At 39.5% G+C, this 13,815-nt stretch overlaps 1 long non-coding RNA gene across 3 annotated transcripts in view; it reads right to left on the bottom strand.

The window, feature by feature from the left end:
- LOC140601498 (uncharacterized) overlaps positions 1-10,226 on the bottom strand; it is a 120,247-nt gene extending 110,021 nt beyond the window's left edge. For 2 of the 3 annotated variants that reach the window (XR_012004508.1, XR_012004507.1), the window contains exons 1-2: positions 9,992-10,225; positions 9,550-9,829 (exon numbers count right to left, since the gene is read on the bottom strand). This is a non-coding gene — a long non-coding RNA (uncharacterized lncRNA). Of the gene's footprint in view, positions 1-9,549; positions 9,830-9,991 lie in introns of all 3 variants that reach the window. The other variant, XR_012004509.1, reaches the window with a different exon arrangement.
- Positions 10,227-13,815: the final 3,589 nt, after the last annotated feature.

The raw sequence follows: 13,815 nt of genomic DNA, 5'->3' as shown, positions 1-13,815 counted from the left end.
GCAACAGAATATACTTTGGCCAAGGGCACAATTTATCACTTGTTCATTGACAATTAGTGTTGCAAACAGATACCTTGTGGGTGCATTCCTTAGAAAAGAATCAACACCAAAGCAACAAGATCTTGGCAGCTCGAGTTTTCACTTTTTGTTTGAAATGTGGACTTTTTCTAAAGCTCCCTCAGGGCTTTGGGTGCTGAGGTTGAGGGAAGTATTCTGTTCACTGTCTTTGCAATCTGAGAACTACGGGTGTAGGGACAATAAATTCTGGCAGAGAGACCTTTATCCAGAGAAAGAATATGCACAAACCCAATATGTCAATTTAAACCCAGAAGTGCTTTGATTTAAACCAGGTAGGAGACAAGAGCTCGCCTGACCTGCAACCCTACTTCCCATGCCCACCCCAAATCCACTGCCCTCACACACAAGCATCCCCTGAAGAGGCTCTTAGAACACAGCTTAACAGCCACACATCTGTCAACTGTGCCTGGAACTAGTTGTCAGAAGACCTGCATGCCTAAAGGATCTTCAAGCTTCATAAGCTGGGGAAAGCTCCATGGTCTCATTGTGGCTAGCTTTCTCATCTAGTAAATGTGACTTCCTTATTCCCTCTGCCCAATGGGGCTGTAATCAGTGTTGAAAATCAAGGACAATGTGCTGATAAGCCGATGGCATCCCACTCCTGAGGTGTGGGGGTTATTATTCATAACAGTTGTATAAAATAACTTGATTGAGACATGATTCACATATTTTATAACTCACCCATTGGAAGTGGCTTCAGTATATTCTATAACTATCACCACAGTCACTAACAGAATGGTTTCATCACTCCAGAAAGAAACCCTGTACTCACTGGTGGTCACTCTCTATTTCTCCCTACTCCTTTCTCTATATGCTGCCTTAAGCAACCACCAATCTACTTTCTGTCTACATGGATTTGCCAATTCTGGACATTTTATAAAAATGGAATCAGACAATATATGGTCTTTTGTCTTTTGTCTTTTATCATTTAGTGCATTTTCAAGGTTCATCACTACTTCACATCATTTTTTTTTTCAGAACCATCCATTGTGTTAATGTACACAGTTTGTTTCACTGAAGAACGTTTGAATTATTTCCATGTTTGAGCTATTATGAATAATGCTGCTATGAACATTAAAAACACAAACAAGGTTTTATTTTTTTCTTGTGGACATGTATTTTCATTTCCTTGGCTATATACCTAGGAGCACACCATGAGGGTCACATGGTAACTCTATATTTAACCATTTGATGAGCTGCCAAACTGTCTTCCAAAATAGCTGCACCACTTCACATTCCCACCAGCAGCATGGGATGGGTCTAGTCTCTCCACATCTTTGCCAACACCTGTTAGTATTTGTCTTTCTGATTACAGCCAGCCTATAAAGATGAGATAAAGTAGTATCTCATTGTGATTTTAACTTGATTTTCCCTGATAGCTCAGGATGTTGGGTATCTTTTCATGTGTTCATAATGGGTCTTTCCATTTACTGTTTCCTTTGACCAAAATACCACCCTATGCACTTCCCAAGATAATGACAGACAATCTAATGGTGGAAGATGTCTGGATAGACAGAACTCTGCAGGTGTCAATTGTTCTCTGTGTCTGTCAAGTGTACTTCTTATTTGAAGACTAGAAATATTTTTACTTAAATTATGACAACGATCTGTGTGTCCCCATATTCCCCTTACTACATTACTATGCTTTAAATTGGGCCAAACTGTTGCAACAAAGCTTTTCCTACAAAATTCTCTGAAAAACAGATGAGCTCCAAAACCTAGCCAATAACTCACTTTTTCAATAAATCCTAGCATACCAGGTCATTTGAATTTCACCAAGCTAGCACTCCAACCAACCCTGGAAGATGTGATTCATATCATCATCTACCTGTGCCTGGAGCCCTCTAGAGCTCTCTCCTTTCCCTCACCCACCCCTAACCACACTATTAATGGAAAGTGTTTTCAGGAGTTTTTGTTTAGCCAGTCATGGGAGTGATTTGCACTGACCTAAAGGGCATCTGCAAAGTAGCCAAGTCAGGTGAAGAACAGGGTGACAGTGACCATCTCGATCTGTTCTGTCCATCTAAATGTTGATTTCACAGACTTGCCTAGAGCAATGGTCATCCCCAACATCTACATAAAGCTCTCAGTCACAACTAGTTACTAAAGGCAGCTCTGAACAGCAGTTAGGAGCAAGAGCTCATTCTGCTACCTAAGGAGTCTTCATCAAACATCTCCCACAATGCACCAGCTCTGATGTTACAAATACTCCATCACTCTTGTTTCCTCACTTGTAAAATTATCAATATCTTGCTCAGAGTTGTGAGAATAAATAGAACACTGTTTAATCCACCTTTCACAGAGTGCTTAGGAAATGGGAATATTAGAAGGAGAACAAAGAAAGGAACAGAAGATTTATTTGAAGTAATAATGGCTGAGAAATTCTCAAAACTAATGACAGACACCAAACCATAGAGCCAGAGAGCCCAGAGAACACCAAGGAGGATAAATACACAAAAATCTATACCCAGACATATCAAACTTTAGTAAATCAAAGACCAAGGAAAAATTTTGAAAGAAGAAAAGAACCCTTGACCTATAGAGGAACAAAGATAAGAATTACACTAGACTTCAGAAACTATGTGAGCAAGAAGAAAGTGAAGTGAAATATTTAGTGATGAAGGAAAAACCATCAACCTAGAATTCTGTACTCAGTGGAATTGTCACTGGATCTACAAAGAACTGTCAAAATTCAGCAATAAGAAAAGAACAACCTGGTTAAAAAATAGGCAAAAGATCTGAACAGACACTTCACTAAATAAGACATACAAAACCTTAAATAAGCATATGAAAAAGATGACATTATATGTCACTAGGGAATTGCAAATTAAAACAACAGTAAGACACCACTGCACGTCTATTAAATGATTAAAACATAGAGGGAAAAACCTGACAGTACCAAATGTTCCACACAAATGCAAGATGTTAATAATAAGGAAACTGGGTTGGTGGGGAAGAATCATTTATGAGACCTCTCTGTACTACTTGCTCAATTTTTCTGTAAGTCTAAAGCTGGTCTAAAAAATTAGGTCTATTATTTTTTGAAAATCAATACAAGGTAAATTGAAGCCACATGGAACATTCACAGAGTAAAAGAATAAAAAAAAAAAAGAATAATAAAGATCAAATAAGCTTAAACCCAGAAAAGACCTTAGAATTGGTCATTTGTTCATCCAATTTATTGACCACTTACAGAGAATCACTCTCTGTGTGAAGCACTACAAGGACAATGAAAACAAGACAGCCCTGTCACAATACACTCTAAGTGAAAAATGCCAAATGACTTCATTTTTGATAAGCACTTGTGTATGGGGTAGTGGATAGAGAACTCTGAGAGGATGGTCACTAAATTATTAACTTTTGATAAATACTGGCAACCCAGTATTTATAAATAAAATGAATAATAATGAATAATAATGAATAGCACAATTATTTATAGCAGAACATATCAAAGCCTTCATTACTCTATGGTACAATGTGTGTCTCCAAAACAAAGTATACAGTGTTTCCCAAATTTGTTTGAGAAAAAAATCCACCACCAACACCATGACCCCCACCCCCTCACTTTATTCATTTGTTTTGGTGAAGGCAAGAGAATCATGGACTTGGTATCATCATTTCATATACATTTTGAGAACTGTTACTCTGTCATATGTCATATCATTGGTTCATGGGCCATGATTTACCTTCTTTGTCATATCTCCAGAAGCTAGCACATTGAAGACTTTGCATAATAATTTGTTAAATAAATGAATAAATGAATTTCACTGAGAAAAACTGACTTGAGGTGCCTGGCGGGCTGTTGGCAGAGCATGCAACGCCTGATCTCAAGGTCATTAGTTCAAGTCCCACATTGGGCATAGAACTTACTTTAAAAAATAAAAATTGAAAAAAGAAAAGGAAAAGAAAAACTGACTTACCACAAAGCTCTACACTTATTGTATTTTTCCTGGGTTGTGCTTTTACTTTCCTACCAAGAAAAGAAATCACCCAGGATCACAATGAACCACCCAAATCTGGACAATCCATGTAGGCACTGAAGAAGTCAAAATCTAATCTCACCAGGACTCTCTCTCCCAAGGGTTCTGTCATTTGTGAATGAAATTCCCTCCCCACCTGAGGTTAGGGACAAACCAACACAGATGGGTCTGTGGTTCATTTTACCATCCACTTTAACAAATTCAGCTTGCTTCTCAAGAGTCAATTGGGAAAGCCCCCCAAAGAAAACAGCCACTTAGGTTATATGAGGTGACTGCATGACCATCAAAGCAATAAAGCCTTGTCTTTTCCTTTTCCTCTTCTCCATCAAGAGGTTAGTGGGGACATGCTTTCCCCATGTAGCCTGGTAACAGCTGGGCTGGAGGATGGCTTGCAATGGATTAGAACCAACTGGAGTCAAGAAAAGGTCAGCCACAGTCTGATAAAAAGGGGTGCCTCTGGGGCTGACAAAGCACATATTCCCTCAAATCTTTTCCTGCCTCCAAATGCTCAGTGCCTGTGGTACTTGATGTTCCTATCTTCTACAGGCTCCTGACATGCTAACAACCAAGGAACTATTAGACTCATTTTTTAAGACACTGAAGGAGCTCGTTAGCCCCTCAAAATACAACAAAGGAAAACTCTGGCCAAAAGTTCAAGCCTATATTTGAAATCTAAATATTTGAACTTACACTGATGTCCACATGCTACAAAATTATAACTTTACTTAAAAACCCTGCTGATTGTACCATATTTTAAGAAGAATGCCTTTTAAGTCTAGAGCCATTTTAAACTCTCAAAACTTCGAATCCCTGGGTGGCGCAGCGGTTTAGCGCCTGCCTTTGGCCCAGGGTGTGATCCTGGAGACCTGGGATTGAGTCCCACGTTGGGTTCCCGGTGCATGGAGCCTGCTTCTCCCTCTGCCTGTGTCTCTGCCTCTCTCTCTCTTACTGTGTGCCTATCATAAATAAAATAAAAATTAAAAAAAATAAACTCTCAAAACTTTATATATGCAAGGAAAGCAAACTGAAAGTGAAAGTCCCTGTTTACTTTTATTTCTAAGATTAATTTCAACCTCCCTAGTTTTCAGCACTCCTGCCATTGTCCAGACTACTAGATGCCACTAAAATGAGGGATTTCCTAAGTCACACAGGAAACCTGGACTAAATTACTGTAGGGGAATATGTGCCATTTCTAAGTTTGTGGTTTGCTTCACTGTGTTTAAAGCAAAGGTTATTAGACACTAATGCTGCACAGATTTTCTAAATATTCTGTATTGCCAGTGGCAGAGCCAGATGTGAACCACATCAGGAGAGACATGCGTGACAGTGTTTTCCTAAATGCTTGTGATGAATTATAATTTGCAAAGGGGAAAATTGCAGTTGTGTGGTTCCAGGATCATTTCTTTCAAATACCACTCTCATCAGGGTATTTTCTCCTCAGGGACAGCTGGGGCTCCCTTTTGTGTGAAATCTAAAGACTGGTATTGAAGAGCTCAGTCATTGGCCTACACTACCTTGAGGCTATCCAAAGGGAGTCCCATGCCCCAGGACAACCTCTCTCCTCTCCTCTTATGTATTTGCTTGGGTGGCTACCTCTATCTGAAGGATGGCTCTAACATCCTTCAAAACCTGGCTCAAACATCGTCATGTTCAAGGAGTCTCCCCTTTCCAGCTCCTCTCCAGGCTCATCATTCTCCTATATTTGTTATTCCTTGTAGTTTTCTATACTTATCATCATGACTATTGGTGGAGGCCACCATCACATCACATCTGTGGTCCCCTTAAAGCAAGTTTGTAGAATGGACTCCCTAGTGTGTATTTTCTACCCTTCCTCCTTCTTTCCTTCACTGTACACTATATGTCCCCACTCTTGACTTTCCTTTACTGTTTCACCCTTTCTAATGTGTTACCTTGTTCTAGATTATCTATTTTTACATGATATCTTCCATATTCTCTGGACGAAAATGGAGTGTCTATGTGACTCTGTGGACTATATTAGCATGTGCTATTCTCTCAGCACATCCTCCATGCATGGCTGAACTCCCACCACTTTATATACTTTGTTGAGTAAAAAGTTATCTCAGAAGCAAGTTATCTTCTTGTTCTGATTGTCTTCTTGTATCTAGTTATCTTTGATGTTCTAATTTTTGAAACCAACATTTTTTGTTCCTCCTTTGATTAAAAGAGTAAGTGTAAAAAAAAATAAAAAATAAAAAAATAAAAGAGTAAGTGTGCAAGACCTTTTATATGTATTATCTGTAACCCAGAATTATTATTCCATGTTATACATGAATAACTAAGTAATCAGAAAAGTTAAGTGGTTGGCTCAATGTCAACCAGCTAATGAGTTAGAGACTTGAACCTCAGTCTACCTGATTCCAAATCCCTTGACTCTATATCTCCTAAAAGTGTCTAGCTCCATAACAGGCACTCCACGGTTGTACTAATTGATTGTTGAAGTATCACCAGGAAAAAGTGGTCCAGAATCAAATAAAATCCTGGAGGCAAAGCTACTGCAAGTTGAACTTGTAAAACTGGTATAAATTGGCTTCATAAAGACTGTGAATTGTCTTTCTATGACTTTCTATGTCTTTCTATCTGGGAAAGACAAGTCAGACCTACTAAAGTAACCAAAACACTTAGAGTTGGGAGTAAAGAATACAAGAAGGTATGCCATGTGCTGATGTCCAAGTTTGGATACAGAGAAAGAACGGATGTGGCACACTGGTTTGGATGTAGGCCCAGGGAAAGCTGATCCAGCTGTGCAACCATCCCAGCAATTCTAGCCCAAACCCTGGATTTTAATAAGGGTAGCCTTGGTGGTTATCTCCTGAGGGAATCTGACAAAATGGAATAGACAGACTTCGTACATATGAAGCCAGAATATAGAATCTTTGCTTACTGAGAATCTTTACACATGTTACCTTCTCTGTAACATTTTCCCTAACTCCTCCCTGGTATTTCATTTTTATGTAATATTTACCACATGGTATTATAATCATGTGTCTAAAACTGTCTTCCCCCACTAGACCATCAGCTACTCAAGGGCCATAATATAATCTTTTGGAAATATCATACATATGTCACTTCTTCCCAAACTGATCTAAAGATTGGATGCAATTCCAATAAAAGCCAAATAGAATTGTGGAAGAATTTGACCAATAATTCTCAAATGTATATGGAGGAGCAAAGACCTAAGAATAAAGAAGGCACTCCTGAAGGGAAGGATCAAGATACATTACAAAACTGTAGTAATAAAGACAGTGTGGTAGTGGCACAGTTATCAACAAATTGCCCAATGGAATACAGAAAGAGCCCAGAAATACAAAGAGAGGAGAGAGGAGTGGGTCCTTGGGGTACAACAGAGCAGGTACTGCAAATCACTAAGGGAGCAAGAGATTCATCAACAAATGATACAAGGCCAATTGGCTTTCTATATGAAAAAGAAAACCTGTAATCAGATCCTGCTTCACACCATGCAGAAATGTCAAATCCTAGTGGATTTAAAACTTAGATATAAGAGGCAAAACTCTTTAAATTTTTGAAGATGATTCAGGAGAACATCTCCAGAATCTAGGAGTTGTGATGATTACTTTAAAAAGTACAAATTATGGGGGCACCTGGGTGGCTCAGGTGGTTGAATGTCCAACTCCTGACTCAGCTCAGGTCATGATCTCATTCATGATTGTGAGATCAAGTCTGCTTGACATTCTCTCTCCCTCTCTCTCTGCCCCTCCCACTCATGCTCTATCTCTCTCTCTCTCTCTCCCTCTCAAATAAATAAATACTTTTTAAAGTACAAACTACAAAAAATAAATAAATTCTGCTGCAAATTAAGAACATCTGTTTTAACAATAGATCCCATGATGAAAGTGATCAGAAACCCCACAAACCAGAAGATAATTTGCAACATGTATAACCAATAAAACATACAAGAAGACAATATATTCTTTTTATCTTTAAAGTCCAGTAAATAAATGAATAAATCCCAGTAGAAAAATGAGCAGGTTCATAGAGCAGGAAACATGACAGGCCCACAAACACATGAGAGAACACTCAGCCTCATTAGTAATAAAGGAGACACTAAGACACCATTACTTTTCACCCAATGGTTGAGCAGAAAAGAAGAAGTCTAACACTGTCAAAGTCTTGGTGAGGGTATGAATCAACTGGAATTTTTTTTTAATTTTTATTTATTTATGATAGTCAGAGAGAGAGAGAGAGAGAGAGAGGCAGAGACACAGGCAGAGGGAGAAGCAGGCTCCATGCACCGGGAGCCCGATGTGGGATTCGATCCTGGGTCTCCAGGATCGCGCCCTGGGCCAAAGGCAGGGGCCAAACCGCTGAGCCACCCAGGGATCCCTCAACTGGAATTTTTATACATTGTTGGCAGGAGTCAATTGGTACAACCACTTTGGGAAAAATAAGTTGAACAATCACATACTTTATAGCCTAGAAGTTCTACCCTAAAGAAATTCTTGCACCCATGCCTCAGATTCACGTGCTTCTACTTCTATGTATAAATCCTAGAGAAGCTCTTGCACAGCATTTACGTGTAGGAACATTCTTAGCAGCATTGTAATAACAACTGGAAACAACCCTTGTCCAAAGTGACTAGAGAATGAATAAACAATTATTTATTCTACACAATAAAATGTGAAAACAGCAAGTGAAAAAAAGACTGGGTATAGTATAATACCATTTTAATTAACCAAGCAAAATTAAATAATATACTATTTGATATTGCATGTATATGTGCTAACTTATTTTTTTAAACCAAGTGTTCATTGAAATCAAATTCAGGGCAGCCCCAGATGGCTCAGCAGTTTAGCGCCGCCTTCAGCCCAGGGTGTGATCCTGGAGACCCAGGATCGAGTCCCACATCGGGCTCCCTGCATGGGGCCTGTGTCTCTGCCTCTCTCTCTCTCTCTCTCTGTCTCTCATGAATAAATAAACAAAATCTTAAAAAAAAAAAAGAAAAGAAAAGAAAAGAAAAGAAAGAAAAGAAAAGAAAAGAAGAAAAGAAAAGAAAAGAAAAGAAAAGAAAAGAAAAGAAAAAAGAAAAGAAAAGAATAGAAAAGAAAAGAAAAAAGAAATCAAATTCAGAATGTTGGTGATTCAGAATGTTGGTGACCTCTAGGGATATGCAGGGCATGATACAGGAAAGGAGCCCCCAGTGAGAGAATATTAGCCATGTTCTCCTCAAAGTAAAGCTCACAGGTACTCCTATTGTTGTTATATCTACCACTTACCTGTGTGATATTCACATTCTTTTGCACATACCAGCTATTAAAAGGGAAATCTAGCGACCAGGCTTTTCTAAGAACACAGAAACAAGATCCTTCCAGTATCTCATGTTTCTGCCTGTGCTCACAGACTCATCAGCATCCAATGTTAGAGGAAGACAGGGCAGCGAGGTCATCCAGGCCCGTCACTATTTCTACAGAAGAAACTGAGGCTCAGAGAACACAGGCCACTGCTCCATGCTTACCTAACAAAGGCAGGAGCCAAATCCAGGTCTTCTGACACTTCCTGCCTTGAACCAAATCCCTATGCTATACTCTACCATCTGTTGGATAATAAAAAGAAAAGAAAATTCCAATCTTCTTTATCTTTGCTTTTCTGAGATGGGCACAAGGTCTGACAATTTATGGGCCCTCAATGTATTTAGCTATGTATCATAGAATTCTTGACAGATTGTCCACAAGGTGTCTCCAAAAGCGATACCAAGGACTTCTCTCTCCTGGGTCAATGTCTTCAAACCAAGATTCCTGGAAGCAAAACAGAAGAAATGATCAGTGATGTGATTAACAAGCATTCCCAGAACACATGTGTGGGAGAACCTGGGAGGCGATATCTGAGGGAAGGGAGGGCAGAGATCTCTGCAGTAGTCATGGATGTACTTCCCAGCAGCCCAGCCTCGCGTGACTAACTTCTTTAGCTTAAGGTGTAGAATTCAGGAGAAAGGAGCCAAACCCTAAGAATGTGTCTTTGTTGCCTTTGAGGCAAGGAGTTGCCAGGGTCTGCGGTTTGGCTGTGGAATGAGCAGTGAAGCACTTTCTCTTCCATTATAACTGTTTAATAGACTGGCTGATCCCATGCCAGGTTACTAAGTTCCTAGCAAGGCAAGTGGTTTCCAAGTTACTGCACTGATGACATCTCTGAATCTCAGCGTTCTCTAGTTCCTGATTCTGTGTGGTGAAAATTCCAAGTATCATTAGTCTTCCTCTTTTGTTTTTTCTACACCTTCCCTATCACCAGAAAACAGAGCCAGAGTCCTTGTTTGTGGGAAATTTGCAGTCAGCCTCCTTCCCTAGCTCCTGTCTAGAAGAATGCTTAGCAAAGGCTCTTAAAGCAAAGCTGTAGAAATGGCCTCCCCTGAGTGAGCAAGTCATTTGACCTCCCTATGCTTCATCCCATCTGAAAATGGGAACATGAATACCCACCTTATAAGACTATGGTAAGGCACAGATGACTTTGCCAAGAGTTGTACAAATGCTGGATATTATACTTTTACCCTAAGAATAACAATAAATGTACTATAAATATCTTATTTCAAGATAACAGTTATTTAGTTAGTGCTTATATGTAGACAGAATATAGGAAATGCTGGTAACACTAGAAAATGACAACAACAAAAACAATAATAACACTGGTTTATATTCCCTGGACACATACTATATGCCAGGCACTTTGCTAAACCCTTCATGTGAAATAACTCTAACCTTTGGCTGATAATATTATTTACCATTTTTACTAAAGGAAAAAACCATGTGTAGCAAGTTTTAGTAACTTTGCCAAGATCACAAGGCTTCTAAGTGGCAGGGCTGGGATTCAAACACAGAATGTCAAGTCTTGAGCCTTGCTTGTTTCAAGAAGCTTTCAAACTATCATGAAAAGTAAAACATATTTGCAAATAAGACATAATCACCAAAAAAAAAATCTATCAAATTCACAAATTAACAAATAAAGAAAGAGGAGGTAAACCATGGGTAATACCCAATGATTACCCCAATATGTGCTTTATTTCCTGACTCTGGGTCTTTGTGCTCACAACTGCCTTTGTCTGGGGCATATTTTGCCTCCTTTACTTGTCAAAATACTCATACTTCAAGGCACAGATAACATGCTACTTTTTCCATGAAGTCTACCCAAATTCTCAGTTCTCCCTATCTCCCTCTGGCTCTTTGTTTATAAGTGGAGGAGGGAAAAGTGTCCTAGACAGAGGGAGACATGGGCAAAGAGGCTCAGAGCCAGGAGACAAAGCACATATCTGGGTAGTATATTTTGTGCAGCTGGAATGTAGACAAAGTAAAGGAAGACGTAATTAAAAGTAGGGACTGAGGGCAGCCCAGGTGGCCCAGTGGTTTAGTGCCGCCTTCAGCCTGGGGCGTGATCCTGGAAACCCGGGATCAAGTCCCACATCAGGCTGCCTGGATGGAGCCTGCTTCTCCCTCTGCCTATGTCTCTGCCTCTCTCTCTGTCTCTGTGTCTCTCATGAATAAATAAATAAAATCTTAAAAAAAAAAAAAGTAGGGACTGATAATTATGTCCTAGTATCCATTTGTTCTTCTTTTTGTTAAGAAAACCCCAATTTTATCCTGGCACATGGCTACCCAGCTAGAGACTACATACAATTTCCAGCCTCTCTTGAAGCTAGGTATGGTCATGTAACTAGGTCTGAGCCAGTGGTGCATGAACTGACATGACATGCTACTAAAGCACCATGCTAATGTCCTAAAGACCGAGCCCCCCTTCCTGAGACTTCCCTTGTTCCTCTTCCTCCTGGATGCAAATGGCAACAAGTACAGACTTGAACTCAGATATGGAATCCATAAGTGAAGGATGGCAAAGCTACCCACCATAGCTGGACACTCACCTCTAGACCCATGACAAAGGAATAAATTTCTATCTTATTTATGTCAGGGTACTTCTGCTTCTTGTGCAACCTCCAGAACCACAAATTTCTGCTGTCCACACCCTAATTAATACAGAACCCACCTTTATAGGGTCCTGATTCCAAGCTAAATATTTGGAAGTAATTCATAGACAATCGGAAGCCTCTTTTTTTTTTTTTTTTAACTTGAAACATCTGTATCCACACAGTGACCTAGTGGCATGGTTTATCTTTCTTAAAGAGCATTAATGTATTAATGATGAGCCTTTCTATCAACTGCATTTCAAATTATGTTAGCTAGAGCTTGAGGTCAGAATACATGTTTGCCTGGGTCACATAGCAGAAGGTTATACTGGCTTTACTGAGAGAGTTTTGCTTTCAGACTGTAGAAAGGAAAGAGGAAATACATGGAAAGGTGAGGAACATGTGTATCTGAGACAATTCCGCCAAGAAACTGTTTGCTCTTAGGCTTCAGTAAGTGCTATTCCAGGTTATTCTGGAATAGGGTTACTCTAAGGAGGGAAGATCTAAACCATTGGTACCCAGCTAACATCCACCATTTTACATCTTCCATGTAGAACACAGTAAGCAAGTAGATTGAGACCTAGAGTAAGATCTTGTCTATGTGTTTTTTTAAAGAAATGAGCATTTCAGACAAATTCTTCTGATATCTGAAGCTTAAGTTCTCAAGTATTGTCTCATTGGCCAATAATTAAATTTGTGCTATTGTTCCCAAGCTGATCATAAACAAAACCAAAAACACATGTACTAAATTGGTGGCAGAAATTATCAGAAGGTGGGTATCTGAGTAATCCAGAACATGCTTGCTTATCCTTTTTTAGACTAACATAACAGAAACACAAAACATCAGCATTTTCTAGAGAATCTGGGGTCAATCTATAACTCTCCTGTTTGAGAAATTCGGGTATAAGCAGCCAACATTTTGAAGCATGTGGTCTATTAACCAATCATTGGTCTTTCATAAATCTTGCCTTACAAATATATGTTCAGGATACCATTCAGCATGTGTTGTATATTAATTATTTCTACTACACAGACTTTTTCCTCATGGATCTGTGGTGAGAAAGGAAAACTTTAAATGAAAAGTAAAACTGTGTAGTTCTCAAATTACACCTACATCAAATCAGCCAAAAGTCGGGATACTATTACTTGAAGATAAAATAGTCCATTGATTTACAGGGCACTTGCGTTCCTGGAAAACTCAAACTATTTTATTACAATGTAAAAAAGTATTTGTATTTCTATCTAAAATGGAGTTCACATCTAGGTTCAAGCAATTGCAATTGAGTTTTTTACGTGAATATGCAGTGAGATTAGAAAGTCGTATGGGATGTGCAATAGTGTATATGATGTGCAGGAATGTGCTGTGCATGGTAGGGTGACCAGCACCCCTAACCCCACCCACTAAAAGCGAGTAGCCCCCAATCATCTTGGAAGAAAAAAATACTCCTAAAATTCTCAAAATCCTCCCCACTGAGCATCACTGTCCAGAGTGGCAAGCTTTCCTAACTCACTTTCTCCAGTATATCCCTCTGCACCTGAGGGCCTCAGGGGGTGGTGGGCATTAGAAAGCTGGCATAAGGGATGTGTTTAGACAAAATGTTCAGATCAACTAGGCGCTCAGCCTGAGGGTCCCACCCTCCCAGGGAAAGGATTCTCTGCCTCACTGAACTGACACAGAAAGAATTTACACAGTGGAGCATTTTCACTTTGGGTAAACCTTCTCTGCACATAGCCCCAAAGCCCTGGCTGGATTAGACAACTACGCAACTGGATTTTAGCAGCATTGATAGTGAGCAGAAGTAATGCAGGCCCTGACCCCAAAAGCTCTTTTTTCAT

The sequence above is a fragment of the Canis lupus genome, chromosome 12, assembly GCF_048164855.1.
Source record: "Canis lupus baileyi chromosome 12, mCanLup2.hap1, whole genome shotgun sequence".
NCBI lineage: Eukaryota > Metazoa > Chordata > Mammalia > Carnivora > Canidae > Canis > Canis lupus.
This window is presented reverse-complemented; position numbering and strand designations above follow the sequence as displayed.